Source organism: Schistocerca piceifrons, chromosome 1 (genome assembly GCF_021461385.2).
Source record: "Schistocerca piceifrons isolate TAMUIC-IGC-003096 chromosome 1, iqSchPice1.1, whole genome shotgun sequence".
NCBI classification, from domain to species: Eukaryota; Metazoa; Arthropoda; class Insecta; order Orthoptera; family Acrididae; genus Schistocerca; species Schistocerca piceifrons.
In genome coordinates, this window is record NC_060138.1 from 884,180,774 (window position 1) to 884,198,812 (window position 18,039).

The window sequence follows — 18,039 nt, forward strand, 5'->3', positions numbered from 1 at the left end:
TCTTTTTTTTCGGCTGTCAGGAACCACACCGAGCGATAGCGGTTTTACCACCACTCGATGAGAAGGTACAAATATTGAGGACGCAATGATCAAACCATGTGCTTAAAATGTTTTGCAGAATTTTTTCACTGAAAAGTAAGGAAATGGTTTCACAGTATAAGGTGTTAAATAGGAGATGAAAAAATTGCTGAACCCATGCTTCCATCTTTACTGAATATTGCGAAGGGCATGTGAACATTTTACTGCTGATAATAAGGGACTGACGCGAAAAATTCGGTGAAATCACCATCTAGGAAGAGCAATCAGGAGGACCTCACAATAATGGGATTACAGAAGACAATGACGGCTGAGAAAATATAGTCAAACAGCAGAAGTCTCTGCTGACGGCTAGCTGCTTATAAATCAGGTTACATCGCCATGACAAAACTGTCTCTCTACTCCACTGTTGATGCACAAGGCTTCAGCTCAGATATTTTAAGATATATGAGTGTGACACGGATAAAGGAGTCTTCATTTGTTATCAGTAGTTATTTTAAACCGGGTAGGGGGTTGGGGGAGGCTGCCTGTTGATCATTAGTGGTCTTCTAACGAATTGTCTAGTGTTTCTTTTCTGTGCTTCGCTGGAGACTCTTCGTCGCGGCGGTAGGAGCTGCCAGCTCTTCATTACGAGATTGTCCTCCGCACTTGGGATGGGCTGAATACTTCTCGCCTTTTGTGTGCGTGTGTGTGTGTGTGTGTGTGTGTGTGTGTGTGTGTGTGTGCACCGGACGCTCGCCGGCGCTGCTGACGCGATAGCGACGCGCGCCGCGGCCACCAGGTGTCTCTGGCGGCGCCCGGCGTATCGACCCGCCGGCGGCACCCCTTTAAAAGGGGCGGAGCGCCGCGGCGCCGGGGACGACTGTCGGCGACCGGCTGCCTGTGAACGCACAGGCGCCTCCTCCTCTCGCAACTCGCTCGGCCACAGCTCAGCCACAGCCACAACGCAGCCGCCGCTAGCCGACGCTGACTCTGACGCTGTCGTTGACCATTCATGAGAGCGGCCCTGTTCACGGGGTGAGTGAGCGCTCGCTGCGCGCCCTCATCAGAATGCCGGCGGTGTCCACCGTACCCGCCCGTGCCGGAAAACTTACCCTCTCTGTACCCTCTACCGCTGATGCGGCTTTCTTTTTCATTTTTGGTAACTACCATGCCGCAAATACTACGCTTTCGCATTTTCAGCGTTTTTCATCCAGTATCATGTAACATCACCATACAACCCGCGTCGGGTATAACGTTCATGCTTGGAAGCGTCAACACGTGAGGACAGTACCAGTTGTCGGAGCTAGAATTCGCGACCACCCTTTCGTAATACTTTAATTACGTAAAATATCAAGTAGAAGTTTGCACAGCGCATGAAAAAAGTACGTAATGCATTAAAAGCTGCTTTGGTATTTGAATTATTAATATAAAGCACAATTTGAATCCATAGGTCCGTAATTACATGTTAATGTGTGTTGTCACACATAATGGACTGCAAAGTCGTGTACGTACTGTATCACCCATTTCACAGCAACTGTTATTAATATGTCGGTAGAAAGCACAGCGTGCGATAACTTTCTAGCACAATTTCATAAACTGTTTTATAATACGCCATCCATATCATAGCTATCTGAATGCACTATCCAAATCTTTTTTCAATAATTCTGAAATTTAAAACATTATACTCTCACGTATGTCTTTCATATTTCAGTTGCAACTACAAAATGGAACTCATGTATCAAATATTCTACTGCACCCGAAATCTTCTTTTTGCGTCTCTTCGTACATTTTACGATATGTTTATTTTAATATTTGTGCACCATGTTCGCAGGTGTATGCAGTATGTAGAAACAAATCACACGCTCGTTCGACGGAGTCAGATGCGAAACTCAATAAACTGATAACGCTCGTTCATTACAACCTTCTTCATCGCAAATTCTTTTTATTGATTTGTAGGTCCCTTATTTATTCCATCTAAGCAGAAAGAGAGTTATGCCTTTTATGCCTCCCAAGGAAGTACGTCACTTTCCATAAATTTCTGTTCCCACGTATCAGAGCTGTCTATATACTCTCCCTTCTCTGCCAGTTACCTCCGAGTGTCTTATCCGTGTGATTCCCTTCCTCGTTTTCCTTACAAACTTAGCATCTATCTGTGTGTGCCACTCTGTCAGTTGTTAGCTGCCCCTCTGTGTTTGAGCGCGCCAGATTCACTTGCATTCAGATAATGACATTTTGTCCACGTAACGCCGCTTTGATTAGCAAACGAGGACTGAGTTATTCGTTTGTGAGGGGCGGCTAGAATGGCCGCTATTATCGGTAAATTGATCGGCCCATCGCCGGCTCGTCCATTCATTTTATGGTGGATGACGTCCGTGATTATCCACTTTCATATCTGAACTCACTAGAATGCCTGCCCGGCCGAAAGACGACTTGAGAGAAGCGACTAATACACAGAAAAGAAATACAAGGACATTTCAACTATATAGGCGCCTTGTGAAAGTGTGTTACAATTATATAACCTGGCTTATTGGCCCGGAGGACAAGTGTCGGAGTAGAACTCCAAGGTTCAGTGGTTTTCTTACGATGAGCTGTAGGAGATGCTTTAATTTTTCTTTTCTTTTCACGTGATATTAACCTCTGGAAATACTCATATATGCTTAAGTTTCAAAATGACTGCGTCTGTCAATTGTGTGGTTAGACGCTATCAAGGTTACACCGAATCCAGCATCACTGCGCTAGTTAATGCACTATAGCAACGCTGGCGACAGAAGTAACTAGTTTTATATAAAAAGCCGTGTTGTCTTCATGTATCTGAAGACAAGCGGTTCCCAACATTTTTAGCCTTGCGGATCAACTATTTTGTAAAAAGAAAAAAACCTTAGAGGCCCAGTAACTAAATATAAAAGTGTGTTTGTGTGTGGCTGTATGTGTGTGTGTGTATGCCAGTAGCCTTAATTAGTAAAATATACTGTACAAGAAGGATTGAAAAATATTTACATTTTTTTATAAATAAAAGACTTGAATTATAACCAACTACATGAAAACACAAAGGATGTGTGTGATGTCCTTAGGTTAGTTAGGTTTAAGTAGTTCTAAGTTCTAGGGGACTGATGACCTCAGATCTTGAGTACCATAGTGCTCAGAGCCATTTGAACCATTTGAAAACACAAAATCGAGTGGTCAGTCTTAAAAAGAACGCAATGGGATTTTTGACATTATTTGTCACCCTCAAGAGAATTAATTACCTGTCTTAAAAAAGGTTAATTTTAGCCACAAATCACAATCTACATTCAGTCTATTACCGCACTTAAAAAAAAAAAAATTGAAGAGGCTCGTTCACAAAGACAGTTTCTAGAAAAAGGCCCACCAATTGTATCAGTGATTAGTAATTCAGTAGTAACCACACGAGGACTGAGCGAACTGGTATAGTCGCTAACGCTCTCAACTCGCATTCGAGAGACAGAACTTCCGTTCTCGGTTCGGCCATCTTTATATCGGTTTTCTGCTGTCACCAAAGGTCGCCTCCAGTAGCAAGAAATCTGAACAATACTTCCTTTCTTATAATCTTAGCCTTGGTCGGTATGCAGATCACCAATCATCCTTCCTTCATTTAATGCCACGGTACAAAACGACCAAAATTCAAGCGAGTCGCTCTTGTGAACACTTGTGTCCGAGAAACTACCAGATTACGATCGGATTGTGGCATGTTATGTAGCAAGTGAATAAGACAGCCGAACAGTTGGAATAAATGGTGGTTTTCAACCAACCTTAACCATTGTATGTTAACCCGGGACCTAGAAACGACGGAGAGGCTCCGTTCCCGCCGCAGCCGCAGTGGCCCACAAACCCACGGCAACTACCGCAGTCCACTTCACCCTTGTGCGGTTCGGCCCCCGATGCCCCCCCCGCCCCCCTCCAGGGAACGTCTCACACCAGACGAGTGTAGCCCCTATGTTTGTGTGGTAGAGTAATGATGGTGTACGCGTACGTGGAGAACTTGCTTGCGCAGCAATCGCCGACATAGTGTAGCTGAGGCGGATTTAGGGGAACCAGCCAGCATTCGCCGAGGCAGATGGAAAACCGCCTAAAAACCATCCACAGACTGGCCGGCTCACCAGACCTAGACACAAGTCCGCCGGGCGGATTCGTGTCAGGGACCAGGCGCTCCTTCCCACATCGGAAAGCAGTGCGTTAGACCGCTCAGCTAACCGGGCGGGCGTACCTTAACCATGGTTTCAACGGATTTAAAGCTGTCTTCTTCAGAAGGACAAGAAACGAACTTCCACTAGCATTAAGTTGGTAAAGCGATATAACATCGCCACATGAAATGTCTCGGCAACGATCTGTACATCCATTTCTAGAAGTGTAAGGCCCTTAAAATCAAGGGCTTGTTACACCAGTAAAATCAATGAGATACAATTCCATATCACGTCAAGATGACCCACGCTATATGTTCACGCCATTAGTAGCCAGCCAAGGGCGCGCGCCAGCCCTGTAGCGCAGTCTGTAGGGGCGTAGACTTCCAACAACATGGTGGCACACGATATTGGTAATTTTCAACATTAAAAAAATACTGGCAGTCCATCTTAGCACCTTCTTTTGATCCATCATTTCTGTCTGTTTCTTTCTTTACAAAAAAAAAAGTCTCTGATCTTGACGACTAACGAGCGAAACCATGAAGCTCCCGATAATTTTTATTTTGTCTTGGGCTTCCGATTAGAACTCACGGCCCAGTGCCACGCTGCCCGTTGGAAACCGCCGCTGTAGACAATTCCAACTATCCAAATGTAGACCTACATACCCATCATCAGAAGTATCCTGTTTTCACATGGTATTATTTTTTGGTTATTGTAGCGGTTAGATGATCAGTTAGCGGCTGACGGTTCGTCGTTCCTGCTGCGTAAGGAATTTTATAATGGAAGAATACGCTGACTTACGACATACTTTCAACGTACTTGTGTACCGTGACTGAATATGAGGTGTCTGTACAACGCAAATCTACGGAACCAAAAGCTTGTTGAAAGCCAGTGTGCTTTGACCTTTCACATCTTCATGACTGTCACTCAGAATAATATGTTTTTACGAACGCAATTCCTTGTTACATGTATTCACTAACTCCCTTTTCAACATCGATTTTATTCACTTATTTGAATTTGGTTTTGCTCTGATGACTTCAATTTGTGCATCGTTCGCCGTTACTATGCTGTAACGGGCCGTAAAATGTTTTGCACACTCTGGTGGTAATAAAGGCTCATTGTGCTGTCAGTGTTAGTGGATTTTTTATACGAATGTATAGGAGGATTAAAAATAGTTGAGAAACTACACGCTCTACGACTGCAAATATCATTTCTTGTGCAGATAAATTAGGTAAATTTTCAAAACTGATTATTTACAGACAATTATTATGGTAAAGCATACTACTTACTACATCATCCACAACTGGAAGTCGTAATATAACAGAAACGTATAGTATAACTGAGTATTCACAGCAATTAAGAATTTGAAGTTATTTACTGGCTTTTAATTTTTGTGCATATAGTTCTAAGTGTGTTTGGAATACGTTTCGCTCTTCTGCGCTACTGTTACAAGAGGAAAGTACTAGCAGTACTTAACTACACGAGAGAGAGAGAGGTGGGTGAAATGGGAAAGAATTGACACTCCATAGAAGGTAACTAGTTTAGATGCTAATGTAATACAAATATTCATTAAAATATTTAGGTAGCTACGTCAGGATCAACAGGTTACATTAAGGTGTACTCAAAAGACCTCAGAACAATTGTTAAGGGATCCGAGACAAGTAAATGTCCTGACGACTTACGTTCATAAGCGAGAATGAAAGACGTTGACAGTGATCATGAAAAGCTCGCTCACTGATTTACGGGAAGGCAATAAAAGAAAGTTTCAGCAGTGATATTGGATATGATGTATCTTGAGAGGAGAACTATTTCCATTGCTCCCTCTCTTAGTCTGGATTTATCGCTAATATATCGCCCAGTGGAAAATCCCAAGCGACTGAAAAAAACCGTACGTGACTTTTGTACGTTAAAAGAACTGATCCGCAAAATAACAGACCAGTATCCTTCGGTTGTTATTCGCAGCATCCTAACAGCATAAGGGTACGCCGACGATATTCTGCGTCCCGTTTTGTTGCACTTCTTACGAGCCATCCTGTTGCCCGTCTTGCATTTCAACAAGAAAATGCCCACCCGCACACGACGAGTGTTTCTACTGCTTGTCTTCGAGCTTGCCAAACCCTGCCTTGACCAGCAAGGTCGCCAGATCTCTACACAACTGAGAATGTTTGGTGCATTGTGGGCAGGTCCCTCGAATCACCTCCGTATTTTGACGATCCAACACTCCAATTGGACATAATTTGGCACGATATCGCTCACGAGGACACCAACAACTCTGTCGATCAATGCAAAGCCAAATAACTGCTTACATAAGGGCCAGAGGTCGACCAACACGTTACTCACTTGTTCAATTTGTGAAGCTCTTTCTCTTTAATAATTCATTTCATTTTTCTGAAATTTTAATCATTCGTTTGTTTGTACATGTAAATCACATCTACCGATTTCCGTCCCATCCGGATAATTCATCCGTCGTGCGTCGTTCTTTTTTTTCCCTTAGACTGTACGAGATCTGATCGAAAAGTTTAAAGAATGGGCCTGTAATTGTACAATGGTGGTACTTACATGCTACTGTGATGCATCTCCTTCAAAATAGTCCCCTTCTGACTGAACACACCGACTCCAACGGTGTTCCCACGTTTGGAAACATTCCTGGAATTTTTTTCCTGAAGTGTGTTAAGGACGCTCTCCGTATTTGCCTGGATGTCTTCAATCGAGTAAAATCGCTTCCCTTTCAGAGAATATTTCAGTTTAGGAAACAGGTAGAAGTCCGCAGGGACCAAATCAGGGGAATATGGCGGTTGTGGAAGCACAGGAATTTTGAATTTGGTCAAAAATTCAACTATGCAGAAGGCACGATGAGCCGGAGCATTGTCATGGTGTAGCACCCAACTCCTGTCTTCCCACAATGAAGGTCTTTTCTTCGGCACCTTTTCGCACAAACGCTCAAGGACACATTTGTAGTATTCCTGGTTAACTGTCTGTCCTACAGCGGTAAATTCATGATGCACAATACCGGTAGAATTGAAAAAAATCACCAACATTGTCTTCACCTTTGACCGACTTTGCCGTGATTTTTTCAGTCGTGGTGAACCTGGAGTCTTCCACTGCGGAGACTGCACTTCGGTTTCAGGATCATATCTGTATACCCACGATTCGTCACCTGTAATTACCCTGTTTAGCAAATCTGGGTCATTTTTAGTCCGATTAATCAGTTCTTGGCACACTTCAAGTCAGTATTGTCTAAGGCCACCTGACAACAATTTTGGAATGAATTTTGCGGACACTCGGCGCATGATCAGATCTTCAGTTAAAATTGACAGAACTGCATAGAAACTTAAATTAAGTCTATCAGTTGTCTCCCTAATTGTAAGGCTACGATCAGAGCGCACTAAGTCGCGAACTTCCACAACATTTTAATTCGTTTTTGGGTGGAAGGACGGCCGGACCGCGGTTCATCTTCAAATGATTCGCGGCCATTTTTAAATCTGCTGAACTAGACAAGAACATTTGACTGGCTCGTACACTTATCTCCAAAAGCTGTTTTTAATAGTTCATAAGTCTCAGAAGGGCGTTGAGGACAAGGCAATGAATCACTCTCCACCCTCCGTGTACCCCCCCCCCCCCCCCCCGTCAAACCAGTAACCAGTAGCGGATCCATTCTTAAAACTTTCCAATCACACCTCGAATGTATGACTTGTCACTCATTACCATTTGCATTTACTGCTGATTCTCTTTCTAGTAAAGGTAATACTGTTAGTGCTAATGTGCAGTCATGTTCAAAAGTATCAGAAAGACCTTAACTATGTTCCGCCTGGTTCATTTGCAACCCACATAACGCAACTGTCCTGCAGGTCCTCTGATTTCTCTTCATTGCAGCCATTTGACTGTAAAAAATAGTTACTACAACAGACCACCAAAGAAATTTGTTCTGTACACCAATCAATCCAAACGAAAATTAGTACCACGATGATGAAAATATCAGGAACCACGTTATTAGGAAGACACAGCCTTTAACAGCTATAAAGTCAAATTTATTACAAAAAATAGCATTTCAAAAGGCAAATTTCAACTTGTAATTACATGATATAAAGCTTATAGTGGATTAGGTGCCGGGTTTCCAATCCAGCAACAGTTCTCTCTGTTAACTAAGCAGGGTTTCAGTTACAAATAGCGAAGTGTGCTCTCGTTTAAACCTCAAATGATGTGGCGCAAAATTTTGTGTTGGGCAGGGACTGGAAATCTGCACCTAATCGATTGTTAACTAACCACAGTCAGGTGTTAGGTATCGAAATTTTTCACTATTAGCAGGATGACTGAAACTGAAATGACGAGACGAAAAAGCCTGGCCTTCTGGGGACTCGAATGCAGCACCTATCACCGATGTTTTGTGCCACGATTAATCGTTAAATATCAGTGTGCTTCATCAGTAGCGAGATGTGCGTATGTTTGAACTGGAAATAACGCAACGAATAGTTCTGTGCTGACTGAGATTCAAACCCGCAGATATAATCGCTCTTGACTACACACCAAGATGCGTTAACCATGGAAATTTCTTCCACCAATAAATTTACATATTTTCGTGATAGTTTCGAAGTACTTACTGGATAGGACACAGGACTTTACGTAGATAAAACCATATCGAAGTCAAAAATCTTGCTAACAAATGAAGTTCTGGGCAGGCTCGTATTACGAACATTTCTTATATTAAATTAGACTTTAGTCCTAGGGTTATATGGTAAGTTGTAATTGGTTCGTTATTAGAAAAGTGTATATTTTTATATTGCTTCTCGTTAGTTTACTGAATACAACGGAAAAATACGAGAGAAGGTAATCATCAACAATATATTCTCTCACGTTAACTAAAAGAGACTGGTAATGCTCAGGACCCCACGCCTATAGAAAGCTACTGGTTCAGAGATAAAGATGTCGATCCATATTTTAAGTACATTTTCATTCACAAAGAAATTTTGTTAATGGTTGATCGATACTGGGCGAGAAAGACAAACGTGTGAGGCGAAAAAGGGTGTGCTGTAGGCACTGTTTCCCAGTCGAGCTCCGAATAGGTTGTTTGGAGAAATCAGCAGTTCGCTTGGTAGCTTTTTCTATATGGCGACGACGAGGCGTCTCATAAGGGCATGATCCATTGCGACGTGTCGAAACCTTCTCAGAAACTTTTCTCACCGAAAGAACACATCGAAAGAAATGCACTGTCAAAATTTTAGCTGCTAAAGCGCATTTCAAGTATTTTTTTATGTTGAAGTTATTACCGCTTACAACAGTGGATTGTATAGCCCATTCTGCGTAGCGCACTAGTCGGCGAATAAGCAGAGCAGCCGTGACAAGAGAACATGGTGTCACACAATGAAAAATCCAAATTTCAAGTTTTGGGTACTGCAGTCATACTAAAAATGTCTCAAATCATAGATTTTTTGAATAACTTGTAGTTCATATCGACAGTTATGACAGCGTATTTGTTACACAAGTATATGAATGTTTGGTGTCTGTTCTTTCGGACATATCCGAAAGAACAGACATCATGCATTCATATAATTGATTGACTGGTATAGCTGGGCAATGGATCGACCTTTTTCAATGAGGATGCACAAATACGTCCTACCTCATGTGGGAATCTCAGATTAGCGAACATGAAGAAGATGGACAGGGACTGCGTATAGGTGGCGCTTGATGGGAGTGTGAGTCGGCCGTGAGGAGTGCCGAGATAGTCCTCGCAGCTGTGATAACGCTGTGTCCCGGATGGCGCAGCGGTTAAAGCACCTGCCTAATAAGCAGAAGATCCCAGCTTCGCGCGGTGCTCATTTTCACTCGTCGCCGCTGATTCCGCGTGATTTCCCTATGCACCTGACAGCAGTGATCCACTGCCTTTTCTTTCCTTTCCTTTCTTCCCCTCTCCACCTTCAATCTACATATGCCACACAAGTGACTAGAAAATCAAGGCAGTATATGATGTTACATTCAGACGACTTACATCAAATGGGACTTTAACTTTTTGACATGAAATACGTATTTTATAACAATACCTGCAACTCAGTTTTATGATAATTTTCGAATAACGTATATTTTACTAACGTTGAAACAGGTTATTGTTTGTTCCCTGTAGTCGCCGCAAAAACTAGATGGATGGCCAAACCAAACGTTTCCCCTACATCAGATACACCTGTTTAAAGAAAAATTAATGCTGTCAGGCACTTCACTATAATTATTAGTTTTATTTACACAGAATCGGGATAGAGTAAGAAATGGTTGTGGCCATTTTCCATATAACGCTCCACACCAGGCATACTTCATCAAATTAATAAAATATGGTGATGAAAACTGACAACGTATAAATGACTGACGTTTAACAACAACATTGGAAATTATGTTTGTCCGAAATTTTCGAAAAAAAAAATGCTTTACACTGTGGAAACATTACCTTGTTGAGAGGCTAAACGCACTGTTGGTTCCGAGTCGTATTCGAGTTACGTTATTATTCGTTATTTTCACTGTCCTCCTAGAAACAGAGGTGTCACTGTGTCCAATCCAAGAGCCTAACAAAAGCATTGCATTAATTTCTGCAACTGGTAAGAACACGCTTCAGCTGTAATATTGAAAATTATTCTCTCATATTTTTCCAGATTTTCCTACGTCCATTGCAAATTTTTGCAACTAAACAGTTCTATTTTTTTAAATTTATGTCCTAAATTGCCTTGAGGTTCATGAAACCAAATACAAAGCTGTGGAAAAATTAACCGGTGGTACTTATCACTGGTATTATTGTATACGAATGTGTCATAGCATTCATTGACTGCACAAGTAAGTCTGTCTTTTTTTCGTTTGAAATGAAGAAGTGCACTTTGCTCGTAGATCTTGCACGAAACCTGACTGACTGCCTTGGTATACAGCATTTTAAGAGACAACAAGAAGCTAAATCTTCACATTAGCTAAGAATTTCTCTGTAGTATTACCTATTACTGAAATCTCTAAACTTTTACTTTAAGTAAACTTCGCAATTTTGCGAATTCCTCTTCAGTATAATTTCCTGAATCTGTGTAACCAAAAGTTACAGTCTGGTAGATCTCTCTCATCACAAGCCGTTCTAAATCTTTTGAATAGTTTATCTTTCACACTTTTGCGAGTTTATTTTTTGCGCATATTTCATACTTCGCATATATCTTTCATTTATTTATATAGTTTATGCTCAGATTTTACAAAATGAACCGAGCATTACAAATTGCTTAACTATGAGCACTTTCTCTCTCCTTTGTTCATCCAAGGAAATTTACATTGTTTTATTTGGACTTGGAAGGTTTGTACTTGAACAACGGTTCAAACCCGTCTCCGGCCATCCTGATCTAGGTTTTCCGTGATTTCCCTAAATCGTTTCAGGCAAGTGCCGGGATGGTTCCTTTGAAAGGGCACGGCCGATTTCCTTCCCAATCCTTCCCTAATCCGAGCTTGTGCTCCATCTCTAACGACCTAGTTGTCGACGGGACGTTAAACACTAATCTCCTCCTCCAAGAAATTAACTGATAAATAACACATATGTAGGTCTTCAGAAGAAATAGGTGATATCGATTGCGTACGATGTTCTTCATATTTCGTCTCTGCAAGATTTAAGACATTATCAGATTCCACATTACTGCGAAAGTATAGAACCTGGACAAAGATACATGCTGTTAGTAAGCTTATACGAAAAAAAAACATAAAGAAAATCATTTCTCAAGTAACCTACCGGAATGCAGCCAGATGAAGTCGTCGACAACCGTCGATATTTTGACAGGAGCGCACACAGTCATTTTCAAGGCTAAACAGGAGCAAGTAAGCGCTATTTTCACCGAAACTCCGTAAAGATAACACGCACATGCACTGTAACACTAGCGCCACCACAAACCAAAGATGACCGACGTTGGAAATTATCGATGGTTTTTGATAACTAAGAGAGCAGGATTCCATCCAGAATCCAAACAAAAACCACCATCTCTATTTATAATGTTATTTGCTCATTTAATTTCAACAGCTTCCTTAATAACAGTATCGTAATAGATGGAAGTGCATACCACAATCTCCGTGGTGTCATATTCTGTAGCATGACCGGTGTCAATCAGTGCTCTGTAATGGTGTATTTTCTCGGCTGTCGTCAGCGTGTGTGCCGCTTATGCTCAGTACACCAGTTCTCCACAGTCCTAATAGTCTGACCAATATATTACATGCCACAATTACAAAGAACATTCCCGCCATACGTAAACCAAGATCATTCTTTACGGATCCTAAAAGGACCCTGATACTAGATAGTGGTCGAAAAACACACTTCACATCATATTTCAACAAAATAGGACCAATCCTGTTCAAAATGCTTCCTGAGTAAAGCAAAATGGCCTTAGATTTTGGTGCCACCTCGGTATTATTATCTATTACCCGGCGTAAAGTTGGTCAATAGCTCAACGCACGTCTAATCTGTCTTTCGCCATAACGATTCTGACAAAAGATTACATCGAGATGGGCTAACTCAGCTGACAAACTCTCAATGTCCGTGATGATATGCGCCCTGTTAACCAAGGTACGAAGTACCCTTTCATATTGAGCCGGATGGTGACAACTGTTAGCCTGCAGTAGGCTTCCTATAACCAGCATGTGTCAACCAACGTACCATCCACCTTCTTCGTGCCCAACACATCAAGGAAGGGAGACAGTGTGTGTGTGTGTGTGTGTGTGTGTGTGTGTGTGTGTGTGTGTGTGTGTGTGCGGCTGCATTTTTGTGAATTATTTAAACACTGTATACGCGGGAGAAACTAAGGTCTCAAAATTAACTCTGTTCCACGCCCATTGTTAGCGATACCGCAAAGGGATCTTCTAATTGTTATGGATAATAAGTGAGTGAATAGTAAGTGTGACCAACTGTTCAAATGGTTCAAATGGCTCTGAGCACTGTGAGACTTAACATCTGAGGTCATCAGTCCCCTAGAACTTAGAACTACTTAAACCTAAGTAACCTAAGGACATCACACATATCCATGCCCGAGGCAGGATTCGAACCTGTGACCGTAGCAGTCGCGCGGTTCCGGACTGCAGCGCTTAGAACCGCGTGGCCACCGCGGTCGGCGACCAACTGTGAGAAAGAAACTATCAATGAAAACTGAAATTTGCCTCACAAATCACAATCCTGTCGTGTCATTTTGTCTGTTTACCGATGTGCCAGTAACCAAGGATATGCACCTGCCGTGTTTCGCACGTGCGCTCTGCTACAACATACGGTAGGGGTGTACATTTCTCCTAGCTAGCTACGAATTTGAAAGTTTCAGAATTGTTAAAAAGCAGCTAAAATTTTCATATTGCGCTTCTTTCGGTTTATTTTCTTGTATAAAAAGTTTTAGGGCAGGTTTCGACGTGTCACATTGGACGATTAGTTGTTGGCAACGGGTTCCAACTGCGATTGACGCAACACTGGGAAGCCGTTCGTAGCATCTTGCTTTTGTCACCAGGTGCATAAAATTACTTTTTTGAGATTCACATTTGGCCGCAGCTTCAGATACTCTTTGGCAGACCCAACCGTTATTCTCTTTTTATGAATTTAACACAAAGGTTCAAACGTTTGTGTGCCCATTCTGATTTAAGTTTTTCGTTACTTCATTAAAGCGGTTAAATCAAATGTTGGGATACATCCTTCCAGAAGACACAGTCGATTTTCGATTTCCTTCCCTAATCTTCCTGAGCCTAGCTTCTGCTTCGTCTCTAATGAGCTCTTCATCGGTGGGATGTTTAACCATAATCACCCTTGCTTTCTTTTTTTCCGATCATTGCCCTCTGAATGCAGGTGTCTCGCGAAGGTTATATGGTCGCAGTTCATCACATTTGCCAATAATTCGATGGACTACAGTGGTCAACCGTAATAAAGTCATTCATCAAATCCTGTTGGCCTTTCTTTTTTGTTTACTATCTCCTTCCTCCCCTAAAATACTGTACCATAACAGTTCAAATTTAAAACAGTAATTCATATAGAAATATACCCATCCTACCCTTTTATAAGTTCGTGTTGATGGTAATTATATGATTTCATTACAGTGATTACAAAATCAACTCGAATGTACGCGTTGGTTAGTCAAGGCAGCTGGTGGATAGCATTGTGGACGAATAAGAAGATGAATGTTTTAACAGGCTGTAATCACCTCCTGGGGTCAGAATTTGCATTCGATCTGGAGGAATGTTCGCTATGACAAAATCATGCTCTAGACAATCTGGGTAGTTCTGTGGACTTTTGGGGTGATTCTAGCCCTGTATGCTTGAGGGCTGGGTCCCATTCACACATCCAGCCCAAATTTTAACAAGCCTCAATTTAACAAGCCTCAACATATTTTCTTCACTCTGGTATCGTCAACTGATCAACGTAGGTTTGCGCCATTGTTAGAAACCCACTTCAAACTTGAAGTCCCTTGGCTACCGACTGGAAGTGAGTTGTAGGTTGGGCCATGAGAGAAGCGGAAGTCGCGGCAAGTAGCAACTTTGTCACCAGTAAGCTTTCTTGCAGCAGAAATTTTATTTTTTAATGGACCAATCGTAATGTAAAATCACAGGGCACCTATTTCTTACAGTATTTGAACTTCATATGATGAAAACATTAGTGCTGGACTTGGATGCGAACTCAGATCCCCCCATTCACGAGATCTTACTTCTTCGGGAAGCCACAGTTCAATGATTTAGTTGTTTCCCCAGTATTCAAAACTCCTCAAGCTCTCCACTAAAGATACCTGTCTGGTTTCGAGACTGGTCCGGCCAAAAATTTACATCATGTCATTTGAAGTTGTAGCACGTCACACTAAAGTGAAAAATAATTACCATTTCCCACATGTCTCCATTCGTTAGGAACAATTACGATCGGTGCCGGTTCTGACTCCCAGTCAGACAGTGATATTTTCATCATATCATTTCAGATTCATGTATGCCACTCCTAGCTACTGGTGAAAAATAATTCGATAGTGAAGCCCTCTCCGGGTGCAGTCAACAGCGATGTTAGGTGCAGGTTTTACTCTCAGTCAGCACAGAACTACCTCCGCGTTATTTCCAGATCAAACATACGCATATGTCGCTACTGGTGAAGCACACTGATATTTAGAAATCGTGCATTGTAAAAAACAGAGGCCATACATGCTACCCACATCAAAAAAAGTTTTGCATCAACCCGGTTCCCATAACTCCAGGACATAGACGTTGACTGTGGATATTCTATCACAGACACAGTCCCTTTGACTGTTCAGAGATATCACTAAACCCGCCCATAGATGAAACAACCATGCATGAGCAGCGCCTATTAGACGGAGGGGTCCGACAGCCGATCAGTTCCAGTGATTCCACCAGGAAGGAGGTACATGGCTCGTGTTGTTTGTAGTTCAACCATGCCTAGACGGTCAGTACCGCGGTTCGATCGCGTCCGCATTGTAGCTCTGTGCCAGGAACGGCTTTCAACAAGGGAAGTGTCCAGGCGTATCGGAGTGAACCAAAGTGATGTTCGGACATGGAAGAGATATAGAGAGACAGGAACCGTCGATTACGTGCCTCGCTCAGGCCGCTCAAGGGCTAATACTGCAGTGGATGACCGCTACCTACGGATTATGACTCGGAGGAACCCTGACAGCAACACCACCATGATGAATAATGCTCTTTGTGGAGCCAGAGGACGCTGTGGCACGACTCAAACTGTGCGCAATAGGCTCCATGATGTGCAACTTTACTCCCGACTTCCACGGCGAGGTCCATCTTTGCAACCACGACACCATGCAGCGCCGTACACATGGGCCCAACAACATGCCGAATGGACCGCTCAGGATAGGCATCACGTTCTCTTCACCACTGAGTGTCGCATAGGCCTTCAACCAGACAGTCGTCGTAGAAGTGTTTGGAGGCAACCCAGTCAGGCTGAATACCTTAGACACAGTGTCCAGCGAGTGCAGCGAGGTGGAGGTTCCATGCTGTTTTGGGGTGGCATTATGTGGGGCCGACGTACGCCACTGGATGTCATGAAAGGCGCCGTAACGGCTGTACGATAAGTTAATGCCATCCTCCGACTGATAGTGCGACCACATCGGCAGCATATTGGTGAGGCATTCCCATCGTACACATTTTGTTAATGATTTCCTTCAGGATAACGACATCGCTCGACTAGACTGGCCAGCATGTTCTCCAGGCATGAACTCTATCGAACATGCAAGGGATGGATTGAAAAGGGTTGTTTATGGACCACGTGATCCACCAATCACTCTGAGGGATCCAAGCCGAATCGCCGTTGAGGAGTGGGACAATCTGGACCAACGGTGCCTTGATGAACTTATGGATAGTGTGCCACCACGAATACAGGCTTGCATCAATGCAAGAGGACGTGCTACTGGGTATTAAAGGTACCGGTGTGTACAGCAATCTGGACGACCACCTCTGAAGGTCTCGCTGTATGGTGGTACAACATGCAATGTGTGGTTTTCATGAGCAATAAAAAGGGTGAAATTGATATTTATGTTGATCTCTATTCCAATTTTCTGTACGGCTTCCGCAACTCTCGGAAACGAGGTGATGCAAAACTTTTTTTGATGTGTGTATTCGAGCTCCAGGAAGGCAAAACTTTTCTTTACATCATTTCAGTTTCTGTAATCCGACTAATAGTGAAAAATTTCGATATCTAAGATTTGATTGTGGTAGTTAACAGTCGATGAGGTGATGGTTTCCAATCACCGTCCAACACAAAATTTTACACCACATAATTGTAAGTTTAAAAGTGAATACTTTGTTATTTGTGACTGAAACCATCTTTAATATATTACGTGGTTGGTTAACAGTGAGAATAGTTGCTACTTGTGCGTCTCGTCACTTGGTCCAGTACAAAATTTTCTTCATGTAATTACAAGTTGAAATTTGGCTTTTGAAATATTATTTATTTTCATAAATTTGGGTTTGCAATTGTTAAGCGCTGTTTCGACTCTAATAACGTCGTTCTTGATATTTTCGTAGTCGTGGTATTAATTTGCATTTGGGCTGATTGGCATACAGAGCAAAGTTGTCTAGTGATTTGTTGTTGTAACCACTTTCTATACTCATACGACTGTACCGATATGAGTTGAGAGGATCTGAAAGACTGTTATGTCATGCTCATTGGTCTGCCTCATGAGCTGTAAACCCGAGGCGAGTCGAGCATCGGCAGAAATATCCGAAGGCGGAATACAATGCGAGCGCCTCGCATTCTGCCGCGAATTTCTTCCGAGGCCATACTGAGAACATGGCGGGGATTGTCTGGCCCGCGGCCGCTGCTTCCCCACCCGTTCTCTGCACAGTTCGCACAAGGAGGCACTTTCATGTGATGCGTGCGAGAATCGCATTCACCATATCAGTTGCTCACAATATTTCTGTGATGTCCTGATTTCCTGACGATTTTCATCCTGGGAACCGAAGCGCAATTGACCCATGAACAGTAAGTTCTCCTATTCATTCTTGATTTTTTTTAACTGTGTTGCAGAAGTATCTTTTTAGGCTGTTCGCCAGTTTACTTACCTTCTGACCTGACTTCAGTGTCGTTTTTCATAATGTGACTACCAAAGTAACATCATTCCGATTTTAAATTGATATTAAAGGCATCTTTTTTCCGAAATTATACTTTCCTTTTTAAAAGTTTTGTGTGCCGAAGATAATTAATTAAATAATGCCGGCCTCTGTGGCCGAGCGGTTCTAGGCGCTTCAGTCCGGAACCGCGCTGCTGCTGCGGTCGCTGGTTCGAATCCTGCCTCGGGCAATAATGTGTGTGATGTCACTGGATTAGTTAGGTTTAAGTAGTTATAAGTCTAATGGACTGATAATCTCAGATTTTAAGTCCCATAGTTCTTAGGGCCATTTGAACCATTTGAATTTAGTAATA

The 18,039-nt window shown here is 42.5% G+C and overlaps 1 protein-coding gene across 1 annotated transcript in view; it reads left to right on the plus strand.

Moving 5' to 3' along the window:
• Window positions 1-906: 906 nt before the first annotated feature.
• Window positions 907-18,039, plus strand: part of LOC124716706 — a 267,069-nt gene continuing 249,936 nt past the window's right edge. The window contains exon 1 of the mRNA XM_047243251.1: window positions 907-1,053. The gene's annotated coding sequence lies outside the window, so the exon portion shown is untranslated. The remainder of the gene's footprint in view (window positions 1,054-18,039) is intronic.